Source organism: Thermobia domestica, chromosome 8, assembly GCF_964235325.1.
Source record: "Thermobia domestica chromosome 8, izTheDome1.hap1.1, whole genome shotgun sequence".
Taxonomy (NCBI): Eukaryota; Metazoa; Arthropoda; class Insecta; order Zygentoma; family Lepismatidae; genus Thermobia; species Thermobia domestica.
In genome coordinates, this window is record NC_137461.1 from 188,686,718 (window position 1) to 188,702,413 (window position 15,696).

General features: G+C 35.9%; 1 protein-coding gene across 5 annotated transcripts in view; it reads right to left on the bottom strand.

Annotated features, from left to right (window-relative positions):
* LOC145693379 (uncharacterized) overlaps positions 1-15,696 on the bottom strand; it is a 376,924-nt gene that overhangs the window by 356,822 nt on the left and 4,406 nt on the right. The window contains exon 1 of one of the 5 annotated variants that reach the window (XM_081769324.1): positions 5,577-5,599. The exons of 3 other annotated variants lie outside the window; for them this stretch is intronic. The gene's annotated coding sequence lies outside the window, so the exon portion shown is untranslated. Of the gene's footprint in view, positions 1-4,950; positions 5,365-5,576; positions 5,600-15,696 lie in introns of those variants that run through there. One more of the 5 variants, XM_081769323.1, reaches the window with a different exon arrangement.

Here is a 15,696-nt window from a genome sequence, read left to right on the forward strand (position 1 = left end):
CCAAAGAGACTTTTCGAACAAGAACGGTTTCTGGTAGTTATATCCTACTATTGGTAACGGGGTTGTTTGAGGTTTACTCTCTCCCTGTGTCTTTACATTGAAGCGGTCATGTTTTAAAATCTTGAAAAAATCTCAAACGACGGCCCCTCTGGTTAAGGAACAGTTGAGTTGATTTTAAGTTTAACGTCCCTTCCAACAGTAAGGCTGTATAAGCCGGGATCTACTGGTTAACGTGGAATCCGAACCACATGAGCTCCCGCCGGGCTGGTTAAGGAACAGAACAGCGGGCGGTAGTGTATATTATGCTTTAAGTCGCTTGCTGAAAGGATAAAACGATATGAAAAGGACAACACATGTCAAATTTACTGATGTTAAAACTGTCTGTTATATTCTCCATATACAGGGTGTAACAAAAAAGGCACGGCAAAATTTCTAGGCAGCATTCCTTATGGGTAGATAAGCAAAAAAGTTTATATGACCATATGTCAGGAAAAGCATCCTTACAGAGTTCGGCCATTGAGCCGTCTGATGTTGTGAAATAGTCACATCCTGGTCGCCCATTAATGTGACTCAATTTAAACTTCAATAGTTTACCCCCTAATTAAGCTCAGAAGGTAATTTTGGTATGAATGTGCTTCTGAAGAATGAAGCTTTCGGCTGATATGTATTTCATGTATGTGGAGTGTACCACGGTTGACGGAAGAGGGTAACTACGTGTCTTTTTGTTTTTTGCATCAGGATTTTAGGGATGGCATTCCTTCCCCCTTGGATGTACACTCATCAGGCTCCTCTCACACAAAGATTCTGGTCTTAAGGCTTATCAAGCCGTACGTAAGAAGCAATTGACAGATACCCATTAGTTGTAACTGGGATCACGTAATATTCACAGACAGGATTTCCTCGGCAAATGATGATCCACGACTCGCTTTTAGGCCTGTAGGGAAACGATATACGGCTTACAGTTATTCTATAGAGATAAGAGTTGAAATAAAACCTATTCCAACGATTCTGAATCCATATGAACAGTCTACTTCCAGCTATCTATTATCGTGCTTCTTCATGGCGATCAGTGCAGATTTTATTTATTTATTTATTTTTTTAATATAAAGAAAAGTATTATCCGTTAAGTGTGAATAGAGGAATAAAAATGTGAACATTGTATTTAGACAACAATAAATTACGTTCTCGTACTGATGGAAGCCTTATTATAGCTGACACTTGAACAATAGAACTCCGGATTTTTTAAATCTTTCTGTTTACGCGAATTTTATGGGTCGGTGTATGAAGTAATTTACACAGAGGGGAAATTATATTGGGAAATATAGAAAAGGTTTCTTATTTTTGGTTAAATTAGAAAGTTGCCAAAAAAAAAAAAATCGAAAAGTATTGCACCACCACAAAAATAAACTACTTAACACGCATGGCTATTGAAACAACGGTGGAGTTTTCCTCCACAGTTGTATTGCTAGAGAACGAAATCCTTAACAACCCTTCTTTTTTTTTAATGTTTCTTTTTTCTACTTTTTGGGCGAAAAGTATGTACGCTTTCTTTAACGAACTTTTCTGCATTTACCGAAGTAGTATTTTGTTTTAAAATATCATTACTTTAAGGAACAAAAGAGGACCTGATTATTTCAAACAGCAAACTGTGAGATGTATTCGGAAGTCTTGTTATTTTTTCCCCCACTACTTCCCCTCCCATTATTTCCAATGTGTTGTTTCCAAAGTGACAATTTTAAGGGATTTAGAAAGACTGTAAATGCGCAATTATGTTTTGGAGAAATGTATATAAAATTAAGATTTCTTTGGTAGCTTCGAACCTTTCAAGTTCCTGCATTTGTAGAGGAAACTTTTCACTTTCAGTTACTGCACCATACAATTATAGTGGTTTGTATGTTACTCTCTTCAGAATAAAACAGGCCTTCAAGTGGTACCATGCGCATGTGTTCGTAATGTACGAGAGAAAGAAAATTTCGAGTAAAATGGAAGAAAATCCCCTCAAAAAGTCGCCTTTGTTAAGTTTTGCGTCCTACGAAACGGGTCTATTCGTAATTACTATATCAAGAAGTTTAGTTGCAATATCTAGAATAGATACGAGAGAAAAAAATATTTCTCAATCTTGTATGACAGTACAAATGAAATAGTATTGGAGAATCGAACCAAGCAAAAGCACTCTTATCCTTCTAATATACTACGTATTACAGTCAAATTACACCACTCAATTATAATTTGCTAATAAAAATGCAACAAACGCGTACAGCAGCTAAAACAATACTTCCGTTGTCCGCCCTAGAACTAAATCATATAAAGTTTTCTGGATTTAAGGAGGGGAATGGGAAGAGAAGAGGGTAAAAATGCAACAATATTCATTTCTTAATATATGCGCATAAACTGTGGATTTAAAGTTCCGACAGACAATACTAATAAACTTTCTTTATCTTCCACTTTCGCGAAGAAGAGACAGAAATATTTCTACGCTACCTGAAAATACTTGGCTTCGTTTCAAGCCCAAACTTGAAGAGGCATCGTCACCTTATATCGTCCAACGCAGAGAGCAGATGATGAATTTTGTTAAGAACAAGGCAATGAGCAATTGACATCCGTACGAATTGCAACTTCAACATCATCTATCTGTGTGAAATTTTGCGACTGGGCCCTTGCACAGTTGCAAACAGATCCCACATTCCACACACAAATTTTACTTTCCGATGAGGCCAATTTTTATGTCACTGGGGAAGTGAATAAGCAAAACTGTCGCTATTGGTCCCCGACAAATCCTCAGTGGGTTGACCCTTGCAAAATGGCAGGTACAGGCAAATTAATGGTGTGGTGTGGTCTATGGGGCACCAAATTAATTGGTTCATTCATCATTCCTGGTACCCTCACTGCTGAACGGTATTTGTATATCACTCTTATTTTGGGGTATTGGAAAAAAAATCAGGTTATATTAGCTTTAAATTTCTTAACTATGAAATATATGATACGTTTATATAAAAAAAAAATGAAGTTATTATCCACTAGGGCTAATCTAACCCAACAGAATCAATTCACACGCGCAACGAATTTATCGGAAGATTTCAAATTCTTGTTTAGTGGCCAACCAAGAGTGAAAAGGAAAATCAGCGTTGTTGAACTTAAATTGTACATTGATAAGGAAAACGAATAGTTAGAATTGTATAAACTTAAGTTTACGAACAGTATTTGAAATTATAAAGTCAAATTTTCGTGACTATTTTATTCGTGTCAATCATTAAACACTTACATCATAACAAGTATAAAAAAAAAAAAAATTGTTGTCATTAGATATTTGCCTACATCACAGTATGTCAAAGACATTTTATGTCATTCTGTTATTACAGTGGTCTAATATAACACATTGCCTAGATTCTCGAACATATTTTCGTTAATACACATTGAAATTCATAACCACTCAAAGAACTGGCGGTCCATCCTCTCTACTTATGTATTTACAAAAGAAAATTATTTGGGCGTTCATTGCTCATAATATCCCTGTCATTCATCAAATAAAATGCAAACACAAGCCGTATCATCGCTACTACATTTTCATTTCAATTTAAAAGTAAGTAAGTAGCATCATATATTACTTCACGTTAGCTTATGCATCATTTACATAATACATCTACTATGAAAAGCACTACTATTAATGGAAAATGAAATATTTACAAATGGTCAGTGAAAGAAAAAAAGAAAATCTACATCTACGCGACAGGGTCCAAAATACTAGAACGCCTTTTCAGAACTATTATCACTTTAAATTGTTATCATTTTAATTCACAACTAATTAAACTTGGAGAGTGATGGATACGCGTAACAAATTATATTTTATTCAAGAACAGCAAGTTGAGTGACATTTCAACTGTATTTGCTTCCGACGAGGCAAATATGCATTCAGTATGTAGGCACGAACAGCTAATTTCATACCGTACTAATGGCACGTTTAAACTAAACCTCTACCTAACCTATAAAGACAAAACATAGCACGAAGAAGTAGTTTTAGAAACAATAATATTGAAATCCAGAGGTACGTCCAAAGTAAAGTTTTACCGAATCTGCACAGACCGCACCTATATCACGTTGCAGTATCAATAGCAAAGGACACATTAGTTTAAAATTTCCCTAACCTACAAGACGAAATATATGGTACAAGGCAATATGAAAAGGCACACGTAAAATATTGAAAGGCACGTTCAAAGTACAATTTTCCCTAACCTACACAAGTCATCGACATAGACAAAATATATTACGAAGTAACATTTAAAGGGCACATTGATACGTAAAAGCACACTCAAAGTAAAATTTCATCATAACAGTCACAGGCAAAAATGTATTACGGAGCAATATTAAAACCCTAATCTAAACAATCAAAATATATTGTATTTAGAGGTACGTTCAAAGTAAAGTTTTCCCTAACCTATACAAATAAAATATATCACAAGGCAATACGAAAAGGCACATTGGACTCTAGAGGCACGATCAAAGTAAATTTCCTAGCCTAAACAATTAAAACATGGTATATTATGGGACACACGTTCAAAGTTAAATCTTACCTAACCTACAACAAATATATCAACAGGCAATATTATGGGACATAATTTAGAAGTACGCTTAAAGTAAAATCCTACCTAACCTAAACAATCAAAATATCTTACAGGATAACATTAAAGACACATTAATATTGAGAGGTACGCTCAAAGTAAAAGTTCACCATAACATTTACAGACAATTTTCAAGTGCACGGATCAAAAACATCAAGTTTAGTAAACTAATCACGTATGCTTATGACATATTTTATTAGCTGTTTATGAGTTATTTGTGAGTGGATAAAACATGATAAGTCATAAGGACGCAGTCTTACTTAGTTGCCCATGTTAATCATAAAGACTTCCATCTGTTTATAAATGGGAAAGAAAAGAAAAGAGTTAATATTACCAGTTCAGCAGAGGTTTCCACGGAAGATTATGTAAGCCAAATCTTCGAATCCACAGGGTAGTTTCATCTACCTGCTTACTTAAACACCGAAATTGATGTCCCCGGGCTACCAGCTCAACTTCCTACGGTTGTAGGATGCTGGTCCTGTAATCCGACGCAATCAACTTCGACGGCTATACCTCCCGCTCCATCACTTTATATTCCTGGTGATGGCGGAGGTGACACTCGGTGGCCTTCGGCCTAAAATGTTAAAAAATAATTAATTTTGCAGGCAGGCTCCTCGGTTCTTTTTCCAAATAATAACTTAAGTTGGCCGAATTAACACTTTTAGACAAGGTTTACTTCCAAATTGATGTTTTTGGTTATGAAATTTTCAAATTTCTAGGAGCTGACCCAGGCCACCGTCTGTATACACTATGACATTATGATTAACTGCGTCATCCTCCTCTTGAAACCAGACCTTAATAAACGCGTTTTTAAATATTATATCTTCGACTATAATTAACACAGTTTTATCACAACTATATAGCAATATAAGAATCTGACCTCAGGAATTGTAATTTCATATATAGATTATAAATTTCTAGTCACGGAAAATTTATATATAATGCAAATTATAGACTCACCTATACCTGCCATGTCGTTATTTAGCTATCCCCCTGGCAACCTAGCTCGTCCAACATTTAGCTAAGCGCCATGTTCTAAAACCAGCTTTATGCATAGCGATTCAAATGCCCTCTTACGGTAGCCAGAATGATCGCCATATTGTTGACAGAATAGCAACAACAGTCATCAAAAGTATCGTGATTATTAGCAACTGTGATATATTAGGTAATAACAAATTTAGTATTATTTGTATTAAGCTCGGTTTTAAAAACCACTTATATAATAGTAATGAAGCTGTCGGTGTGCCTTGAAATAAATCTATAATAACTGGTTTTGAAGAAATGGTCGAATTTTCAGGTTAAATTTCTTGATGTGTGTTTGCGTGCGTATCTCATATCAAAATTGAGTGCATTTATTTCTTCTGTGCCATTTCTTTTACTAACAACGAGAATGAATTAGCATTAAAACGAATATAAACGTACATATAACACTAATAACAAAAAAAAATATTACTGGGTACAGTAGTACCATACGGGGGCCAATTTCAACAAAATGTAAACAACCGGTAATCGGGTTGTTACATTTGGATATGTTGCGAGATCTCATCCTCCCTTCCATATTGTCCGAGGACGGCACATTTCCACTCTTTTTTCAGCAGGATGGTGCCCCTCCGCATTATGGATTACAGGTCCGTATCTATCTGGATGAACAATTTCCTGGACGTTGGATTGGGCGCCGTGGTCCCATTGAATGGCCAGCACGATCACCAGATGTGTCGCCCTTGGATTTTTATCTGTGGGGTCATCTGAAGGCAAAGGTATACGCCGAAAAGATCTTGAACACCTGGAAGAATGCATATTTGCAGTCTGTGCCGATATTTCACCAAAAGCTCTTTTGAGGGTCATGGACAATTGGGTTGAACGACTTACCTTGTACATAACTCGAGATGGGTGCCACATAGAGCACGTACTCCGCCATGCGTGACAGGTAAAATTAGCAATTTGAAATGCCTGTAACTTTTGAACAAATTAAGATATCAACAAACCGATTTCACCATTGTGTTTGTCTTTAAATTCTAGCCTAAAACAATGAGCCGCATGACCATGTTCCCATTTAAAAATCTTGACGTGAATTCAAAATGGCCGCCATCTTGGTCACCATCACAATTCGACTTCCCCCTCGGCCTACTATGTTACTACGTGGTGGTTGTTCACTATATTCTACGAACACGGAGGTGGGCTTCCTTGCACTTTAATGTGGATATTATCCAATAAAACCCACTGGACAGTTTTGAGCTGGGGAAAATTCCAACAAACCTGACTTTCTATCATCTCTGATCCTGACTTGAGGTACTATTCTGGTATTTGTCTGCACATTTTGAGGGAAGTTAAAGAAATCTCAGTCAGGGCGGTTGGCTCTTAAATCATGGGATAGGTGACTCTTTCTTATTCTATATTATATAGAATTACCCACTTTTTTGTTACTCCACAAATCAAAATATAAGCGAGTGTCATGTGCAAAGCGTGTCCCACAAAACGTAGATGGGTCTTAACGGATTCCTTTTATGTAGCAAAGAAAATTTAATTCCAAATTTATACACAATAAAACATGAATATTTAAGTGGCATTTTAAATAGGAATACGGCTTTAAATATAGATACAAAATTTAATAAAACCGAATTTTGCCAATAATCCACTGGGCTGTTTTTCTTTTTAACTAGATTTTTCAGAACCCTGCCACATGGCACAAGTTGGTGCCATTATACTACAAATAATCTTTTTTTTTTTTTTTTAATTGTATGTAAGCTTGAATGTATATTACAATCCGTGCTCAGTTGGCAGGCACCAACAAAGGATTACAGAACGCAATAGGAGATAATTAGTGAAATATTGTTTTTTTTTTTTTTTTTTTTTTTTTTTTTAGCTGTTCTGATAAGCCTCGCTGCGACAAACCAATGTACTAAAATAAGTGAGCGGAACCTTACCTAACCTATTCGTAAGTCCGTAATCCTGCAGATAAGTGTCGTCAATTAGAATGTACAATTTGAGAGCCTTAAGGAACCTATTAATCTATGCTATGAAACTCGCAACTGCAAATGCCATCATTTGGAAAGGGAATTGTGGGCGATTACTCTCTTCTCGAATTTAAGAAATGCATAAGTTTTAATCGATTGTATACTAATAATAAACCATGAAACTTTTTTTCAGAGTAGAACGCACCCAAAAAATCAAATGACGTTTTTGTCCTGTTATTGTCGAAATTGATTAAATAAAATATCACTTGATACCATGACCAGAACGCCACAGTTCTTAGAAGAATTGAGAGAAAGAGTGGCAAACGTTTCCTAGTCGAGGTTCCGGACAGAAGAAGAGAGACATTCAAAGACATTATTTTAGATCTATACTTCCAGGAATACATACAATTTCAGAACAGATAAGCGTTTTGTTTTCTTTTAGTATATTAGTATACAATCGTTTAAAAGTATTTACTTCCCAAAATTAGCGGCGGAGAGGAGGGTCGGAAGAAACTGTTCCGTGTCGTCCCGAAATGATACCCCTGAACGGTATGCCATTTGCAGTTATGATTTCCGTTGGCAACGTGAGTTTCGTCATTTTTAGGTCCTCAAATTATGGATTATTATGTGCAAGCCAAGTTAAGGCACACCACATTTAGCAAAATTTACAGGTAAATTTCAATATTCTGCATCGAAAGACATGTTTCTAACGAACAAATTTATGCAAGGAGAGAATTTAGTAATAGATGGTGTATATATGTTCACCGGTGTAAAACCATGACAGGTTAAAATAAGTAAAAGCATATGAAAAGGACTCTATTAAATATTTTTTCCATAGAGTGATACTTTTGTACAGTACAAAAAAACTGAATTCTGTTTTACAAATGTAATATTACTAGTGTGAAATCATTACAAATCCTATAGGAACTCGTTTTACTGCGAAAATCCACTTGTTTCCAACATCCAAGCCAACGCCCATACATAGTCGACCTATAACGTGCTGCTTCTTATGGACGAAACCCTCACGGGATCACCATCTTTGCTCTGCAAAGACGTGATTAAGTAGAACTTGTGCTTTTTAATCTTCCTTAGCACAGGATGGTTTGAGTTTTTTGCACTGTAGGTTTTATGGTATAAAGTATGGGACAAGAATAAACGACCAAAAATCCCACTAGTTTTAATGGCATTTTTGGTCGTTTATTTTTGTCCCCTACTTTACGTCCGGATGCTGTATATTTATATGCAAATCATGAAAGAAGTATATATATATATATTTTTTTTTATCAATTACTTCTGTTGGTTCCCTTGAAAATGATCTATGCTCAGTGGGATATTGTCATGTCGCCCAGCGCAAATTTTTGGGAGGGCAGTTGGAAGGAGATTAGCAAAAGAATTACAATAATTCAAAAATGATTTCGAGCAGTTTGCCTAAACTAGACCTGCACTTAGTCGAATTGACAACACTTACCTACAAGATTACCCTACGTCATTACTATTATGTTGAAAAGGCTACGGATGTTAACGAAATAATAACCTTTTAGGTAATTTCTATTTCTGCAACCTCCCCCAGCTATCAATCTACCTGTTCCAGGCAGGGTATGGAAATGTAAGTTTCATTGTTATATAAATTTGACTTATATTGTAAATCAACACATAATTTCTTTATGATCTTATGTTTTTTTTTAAAGATTTTTTCTCTACAAAACATTACCATTTATTGTAATCATTATGCATGCTTAAACTTATACTACACCTATAAGAACGTTAGGACTTTTTTTTATACACAACATTAACAAAGAATATGCGAATCTAAAATTCATTTATTATATTCAGACACCAGTGCTGTCCCAGTTTAGGTGAACATAGATTTGTAAAATTTGTGAAAGAAATGTGTTACTTTATTTAAGAGGACTAATCTATAACTACACAAAATACTTCGGAAACTTATATAGTACGATATATAGTCTCATATATAGTACGATAAATTGCAAATACAAAATTCAAACTGTGCTCTTTAAATTGTCACATTTCATAAGCAAACCATGATGAAGCAAAGTGAAGGCAGTGTACAAGGTGATAATGTGTAACAACAAAAGTGACAGAAACCTGTCCCATACGTAAGGCATCGGACTCCCGTCGCAAACGCGCCTGCTTCCTGCGGACTCACGTGGGTTTGCGTGCTGTGTTCCCACCCAATACTCATTATAGACATTCCTACTGCATCGCTCAACTACAAGAAAATTGAAAAAAAAAAAAAAGTACCCAAATGTACTGTATTAGGTTAGATTATGTTCCACACTTGCGATGAACTGTTCGCCTGTTTAGTAGACCATGACTTTCACACAATTTCAACAACTAACGCTCGTTACTTTTGTATAATTCGATGAAACTCAAACACGGTATGTCATAACCTTGACAAATACGCACCATTTCCACACTCCTTTCCCGCCACTAAATCATAACAAGTGTCCCTCTCCGCCAAATAGTCCCGTTTTAAAATCATGTAAATATATATATATATAGTGTGTCACGCGCCCGCCAAGTTAGGAAGACGAAATTGGTACCGGTACGTAAACTCCTCATTAAAAATAAGTAAGCGTGTACCAACGATTTCGAAAATTTTCGTTCTAAAAAGAGGGTGAATTTTCCATAATTCATTTGTTCACATTGAAAGCAATGTTGCATGTTGTTTGTGATAGCATCACGGGGAAACGTTTAAACAGTCTGAAATGAATTATAAAACATTATTATTATTTAAAATATGAAATATTATTATTATTATTTATATATGTATTGTGTTATTTTGCGTAAGGGGCGTATGGTAATGAAATTAGAGAGGGTTTTAAATTTCAACTAAAATTACAGTATCTCAAGAGTAGTCATGTTAGAATATGAAGTGTTCGATATATAAACATCTCATTAATAATAAAGGGGCATGTCACTTTCTGTTTCCGAAGGAAAGAAAGAGAACATTTTCTGTAATTTCTTTCTTCACATTTAATATGACGATGCCTGTTTGTGATTGTTTCACTGGGAAATGGTTGAAGAGTTTGAAATAAGTTTTTCAACATAGTACTATCGGTACCTCAAGCTGGCATTTTATCATGTAACTTTCCATAAAGAGCGCATTCTAAAAAAGAAAGGGGTTTAAAATTCATAAAAAAAAAAAAAAAAATCTTATGGAGTTTTCATTACAATACTTTCATTGATATGCGTACGGTATCGTAAGGGAGAGAGGAGGGTCAAATATTTTCTATGAACCTAATTCTTCCTGTGCAAAGAATGGGCATTTCAGCTAGTATGGATTCAAATGCTTCTGTAACGTTCTTTCCAGTTTTATCTTTAACAGGAACAGCAAAAGCATATTTCGAAAACACATCGATGATGATTTGCAAATACTTATAGCCTTTATTTAACTTGGAAACACCTTTTAACACACCACTATCCATTTCCACAAGATCTGCTTGCCATAAATCATCTATACCTTTAACAATAACACAACCTGGGATAGTTTTTTCAGGAAAGTTTGTGAATTTCTTCTATAATGTCTTCTCTAACACCTATACCTTTATATAGTCAATCTTTCTTCTTTACGAATTGGGTTTCAGTAATACCACATACGCTACATATTCCTTTCTTTAGATATCTTCCATTCTTTGTTTGTTCTATTCTAATGGCATCTTTCTTTGTATCTGTTTGCTTCTTACACTTAACACAATACATCAACATTACTATTTATTATATAGAAATTTAAAATTCTTCCTTGCCTAATATTACAAACCTAACATTATCATCATCATTTACGATATTGCTAGTGTTGATTCTACAGAATGCTTATTTGAAGAGTAGCAACTAATGACTGAACTAAACTACTGCTGTTGGAAAATTAAATTTTACTGAAGAATACGTGTGATACCATCAAATGTATGAAATAATACTAATAGTTTTACTTATGTATTTATACATTTACTGGTGGTACAGGCACCTATGACCTTAAACTCGTCAAACGTATGAGGTATAACGTCCCCTGGCGTCGCTGAGCACACTATTCACGGAAAGTATTTTCTAAAATATAAAATTGCATATTTTACTTCAAATAGGCTATAAACACACAATCCATACATTAATTTGTTCTATAATCATCTCAAACTAGGGTAAGATTTTTTATTCATTGAGTGCATTCAGAACTTTATACAGGTCTAACGTTGAATGTTGTTGTCTACTTTAACATGAAAGCATCTAATTCGCACAGAGAAAGTCCGAAATCTGATAAAAATCACTTTCATTATGATCACCTTAGGTGTACCAATAATATACTAACAAAAAGCTCAAAAACCCAGGTTGGTTTTAAAGTGTTTTCTCTTTCTTTTTTTAAGTGGATCCAACACGACAAAACCCGGCGGGAAAACCCTGCGGTGGGGACACTCCTTCGAAAGTGTAAAAGAAATTAGTTTGTTTCGCCTTGGTGTTATTATGGAACAACAAGGTTATGCTGGAAGGGGTCACATAAGCTTAAAGCAGAATCCAAACCGCTTCTCGGCTTACATCCAAGAGAAATTGTCCATTTGGACACGAAACCGGGACTAATTGGTCATAAATGCGATTGCCGACTCACTCACGAAGGACTCCTGATAAAAATTCGTTGTACTGATCTTTACATAGGCTTACTTGTTAATATAATTGTCAAGAGTCATTTCAGAAGGACAAAAAGATAAACAGTTACATAAGTAAAACATTATACAGAATGATATATAAATCGGGAAACTCCCGCCTTAGCCATTGGGAAAATCCTGTTATTACTTTAAATGTATTTGTATGTAAAATTTTAAGGTCAACATATCATAATCACTAGGCTAAAACTGAGGTATTAAATTACAAATTTGGTATGTAGATATTCAATAAAATTAAAACAGAGTCAAATCCAAGCTGATGTTGGAAGCTACATAGGCAGTTGATAAATTCTGCCAATTTCTATCAATATATTTAAGCAATCTTGGCTTCTTTATAAAACAACAGGCATTCATTCACGTAGAAATATATACTGTAATTTAGTTTCATTTCGTATGTTTAGGTTTAACACCCTTATGAAATACCAAGGTTATCACGGAGAAGACTTTCGCTTAGAGGGACACCTCGAATCGCTACTTGGTTTACACTTGAAAGATGGGTTGTGGTTCGACCGAGAATTGAACACGGGACCCCTTGATTAAAAGTTGAAAAGTAGATAAACGTAATGCAGACGGCTTAATATGTGGAAACGTCACCATGAAGTTCGCACGATTTAAAGCACTTTTTTTTTTTTTTAAACCAGTTGATTTTTTTGAAAAAACCAGCTGGTTTAAACCAGCCAACCCTGCCACGAAGGAGGAAATTTATGTCGACAGGGTCTCAAATTTTCCCACAGGTCATGCCCTGAAATCATCACTGTTTGAAAGGTTTCCTTAATAAATACCTAGGTAGAATATTACATTTATTTCTCGTTCTACGTTTTGAAATGGCAAAATCATAATTTTAAAGAGAATACGATAAGCATAAAGATTTATACAACTAATGAAGTAAATATGATTTCTAATCGGATTAAAACTAGAATATTCGTTTGCATCGCACTTTAAAGTAAATCCTTTCTATCCAGAAAGTAGTCGGAGCAAGAATTCGAAGAAATCCTGTTCGAACACAAAGTCTGATGGCTGCTGAGATGAACATCGGCAGAAATTCCATGTTTCGTATGCTCAGAAGTGACCTACATTTACGGGCGTATAAGAGGCGGACTGGTCACTTTCTGACCCAAACATTAATGTCGCAGGGAGTCCTTAAATCAAAAAGACTGTTGCGGCGTTACGCCAACAATCTGCACAGAAAAATTCTGTTCACTGACGAAAAGGTGTCCACAATTGAGCAGGCCTACAACGCCCAAAATGACCGTGTGTATGCCACGTCATCTACTGCAGCTGCTGAGGCAGCTCCAAGGGTTCAAAGGGCACATCATTCTGCCTCAGTGATGGTTTGGTGGGGAGTGAGCTACTCAGGCACAACCCAGCTGCATTTCTGCAAACAAGGTGTTAAAACTTCTGCCAAAGTATACCAGGACACAGTGCTAACACCTATAGTGAAACCACTGTCTGCTACCATGTTCCCTGGAGAAAGGTGGACCTTCGAGCAGGATTCCGCTCCAAGCCACAAAGCGAAAACAACCCACGACTGGCTGGCACGCAACATCCCCGACTTCATTTCTACCGCTGATTGGCCTTCTAGCAGCCCGGACCATGACCTGTTGGTTACAAACTTTGGGCAGTCCTTCCGGCAAGGTCTGCCATAAAAGGCATCCATGTGTCGACAGTCTGAAACTATCCTTGACCCGAGCAGTGAACAATTTTCCTATGGACGTTGTGCGTAATGCCATTGACCAGTGGCCGGACAGACCTCGTGCCTGCATCAAGGCCAAGGGGGGACATTTCCAAAAATGATTCGTGCGTCAGGTGTACAACATATCAATGTAAAACATGACCAAAATAAATTGCCTTGGTGTTAATACTCTCTGTGTTATTCACATTAAATCTTGTGACAGTATTTATGATAAAACTAGGTATAATAGGTTACAGTTGAACACTGTTACAGCGTATTTGATCGACTGGGAACAAAATTTGATATGCGTGATTCCCAAACCTTTTCTGTTTTCAATTGTACTCTGTTCTGGTGATAAACACACATTTTAAGCTAATTCTGAGACTAGGTACATATTAATATGTACGATTAAGACCGTAATTACGATTACACTAAGGTTATTATTTCAATTCATTTTTTGAAGTACAGGGTGTCCGAGAAGTCCTTCCCTGATTACAGAAGTTGATAACTCAGGCTAGAAATAAGATAGAAATATGAAACTGGTGTTGAATTGTTTACAAACTATAAAAGTTTTTGTCTGTGTTAGGTTTGTTCTGTTTTACCAAGTCTCAATTTTTTTGTTTGTTTTAGGTTTGTAGTACGTAAGTAAGAAGCCCAAGAAGCCATTACAACCAACCAGGAGAAGGCACAGTGTGTCCTGTGGTACCATGAGACACGATCACCAACCACGGTGCAGAGACAGTTCCAGACAACATTTGGGAGGACTCCACCGGATGTCAAGAGCATTAAAGCCTGGTATGAGAAGTTCAAGAACACAGGGTCGGAATAACCACAGTCGTTGCATCGATCCCTCCAGTGATGTTGGCTAATGAGTGGATGGAAATTGAATATCGCCTAGATGTGCTACGTGCTATTAAGGGTGCTCATGTGGAAGTGTACTGATGTGACCAAAACTTTTATAGTTTGTAAACAATTCAACACCAGTTTCATATTTCTATCTTATTTCTAGCCTGAGTTATCAATTTCTGTAATCAGGGAAGGACTTCTCGGACACCCTGTATATTTTTGAGGTGGGCTTTTTTAGATTTTATTGTGTTTTTTATGTGGGTTTTACCCCCCTCCAAAAAAAAAAAACACTGGGGAATTTTGGGCTGGGGAAAATTCCAACAACCCTGTACCAAGCACAAGTTAGAATTTTTTAAGCATTTCTCCACTAGACGATTCTACCAAATTTTGATAGATTTCTTACATTTTTAGGGTAAGTTAGAGCTTTCAGGTTGGTTTTACCAAATTTTGACAGATTTCTTACATTTGAGATTAGGTTAGAGCTTCTAAAATACTCGTAATAATTCTTACCTTCGAAATGGTTTTACTGCCCACTACTATTCAAAATTCCTTTCATTATGCCATTGACCGATTCAATTTCAAATCGTCCCGGCAAACCACAATTGGTCCCCATAATAGTCTCAGATTTCATTTTTTTTTTTTATGGGATTTACAAGCAATATTATTAGACCCATATTTTTTCTTTTAGCTGAAAAAAATTTTTCCTTCGATATACAGCCCTCCAAAATAGCTGTCTCCTCTCGGATTGCACGAAAAACTTAAAAACGTGTCAAATTAAAAATTTTATTGTAGAGAAACGAGTGTACTTAGTAACATAATCGCAACAGCAAGAAGAGTATAAAGTTGTATGTTTCGGTGCAGGGCGAAAATTCGTCTATTGGTTCAATAGGAATCGCGCAATTCACTCGCAATATTGCCAACTTTGGTGAAATTTTTGC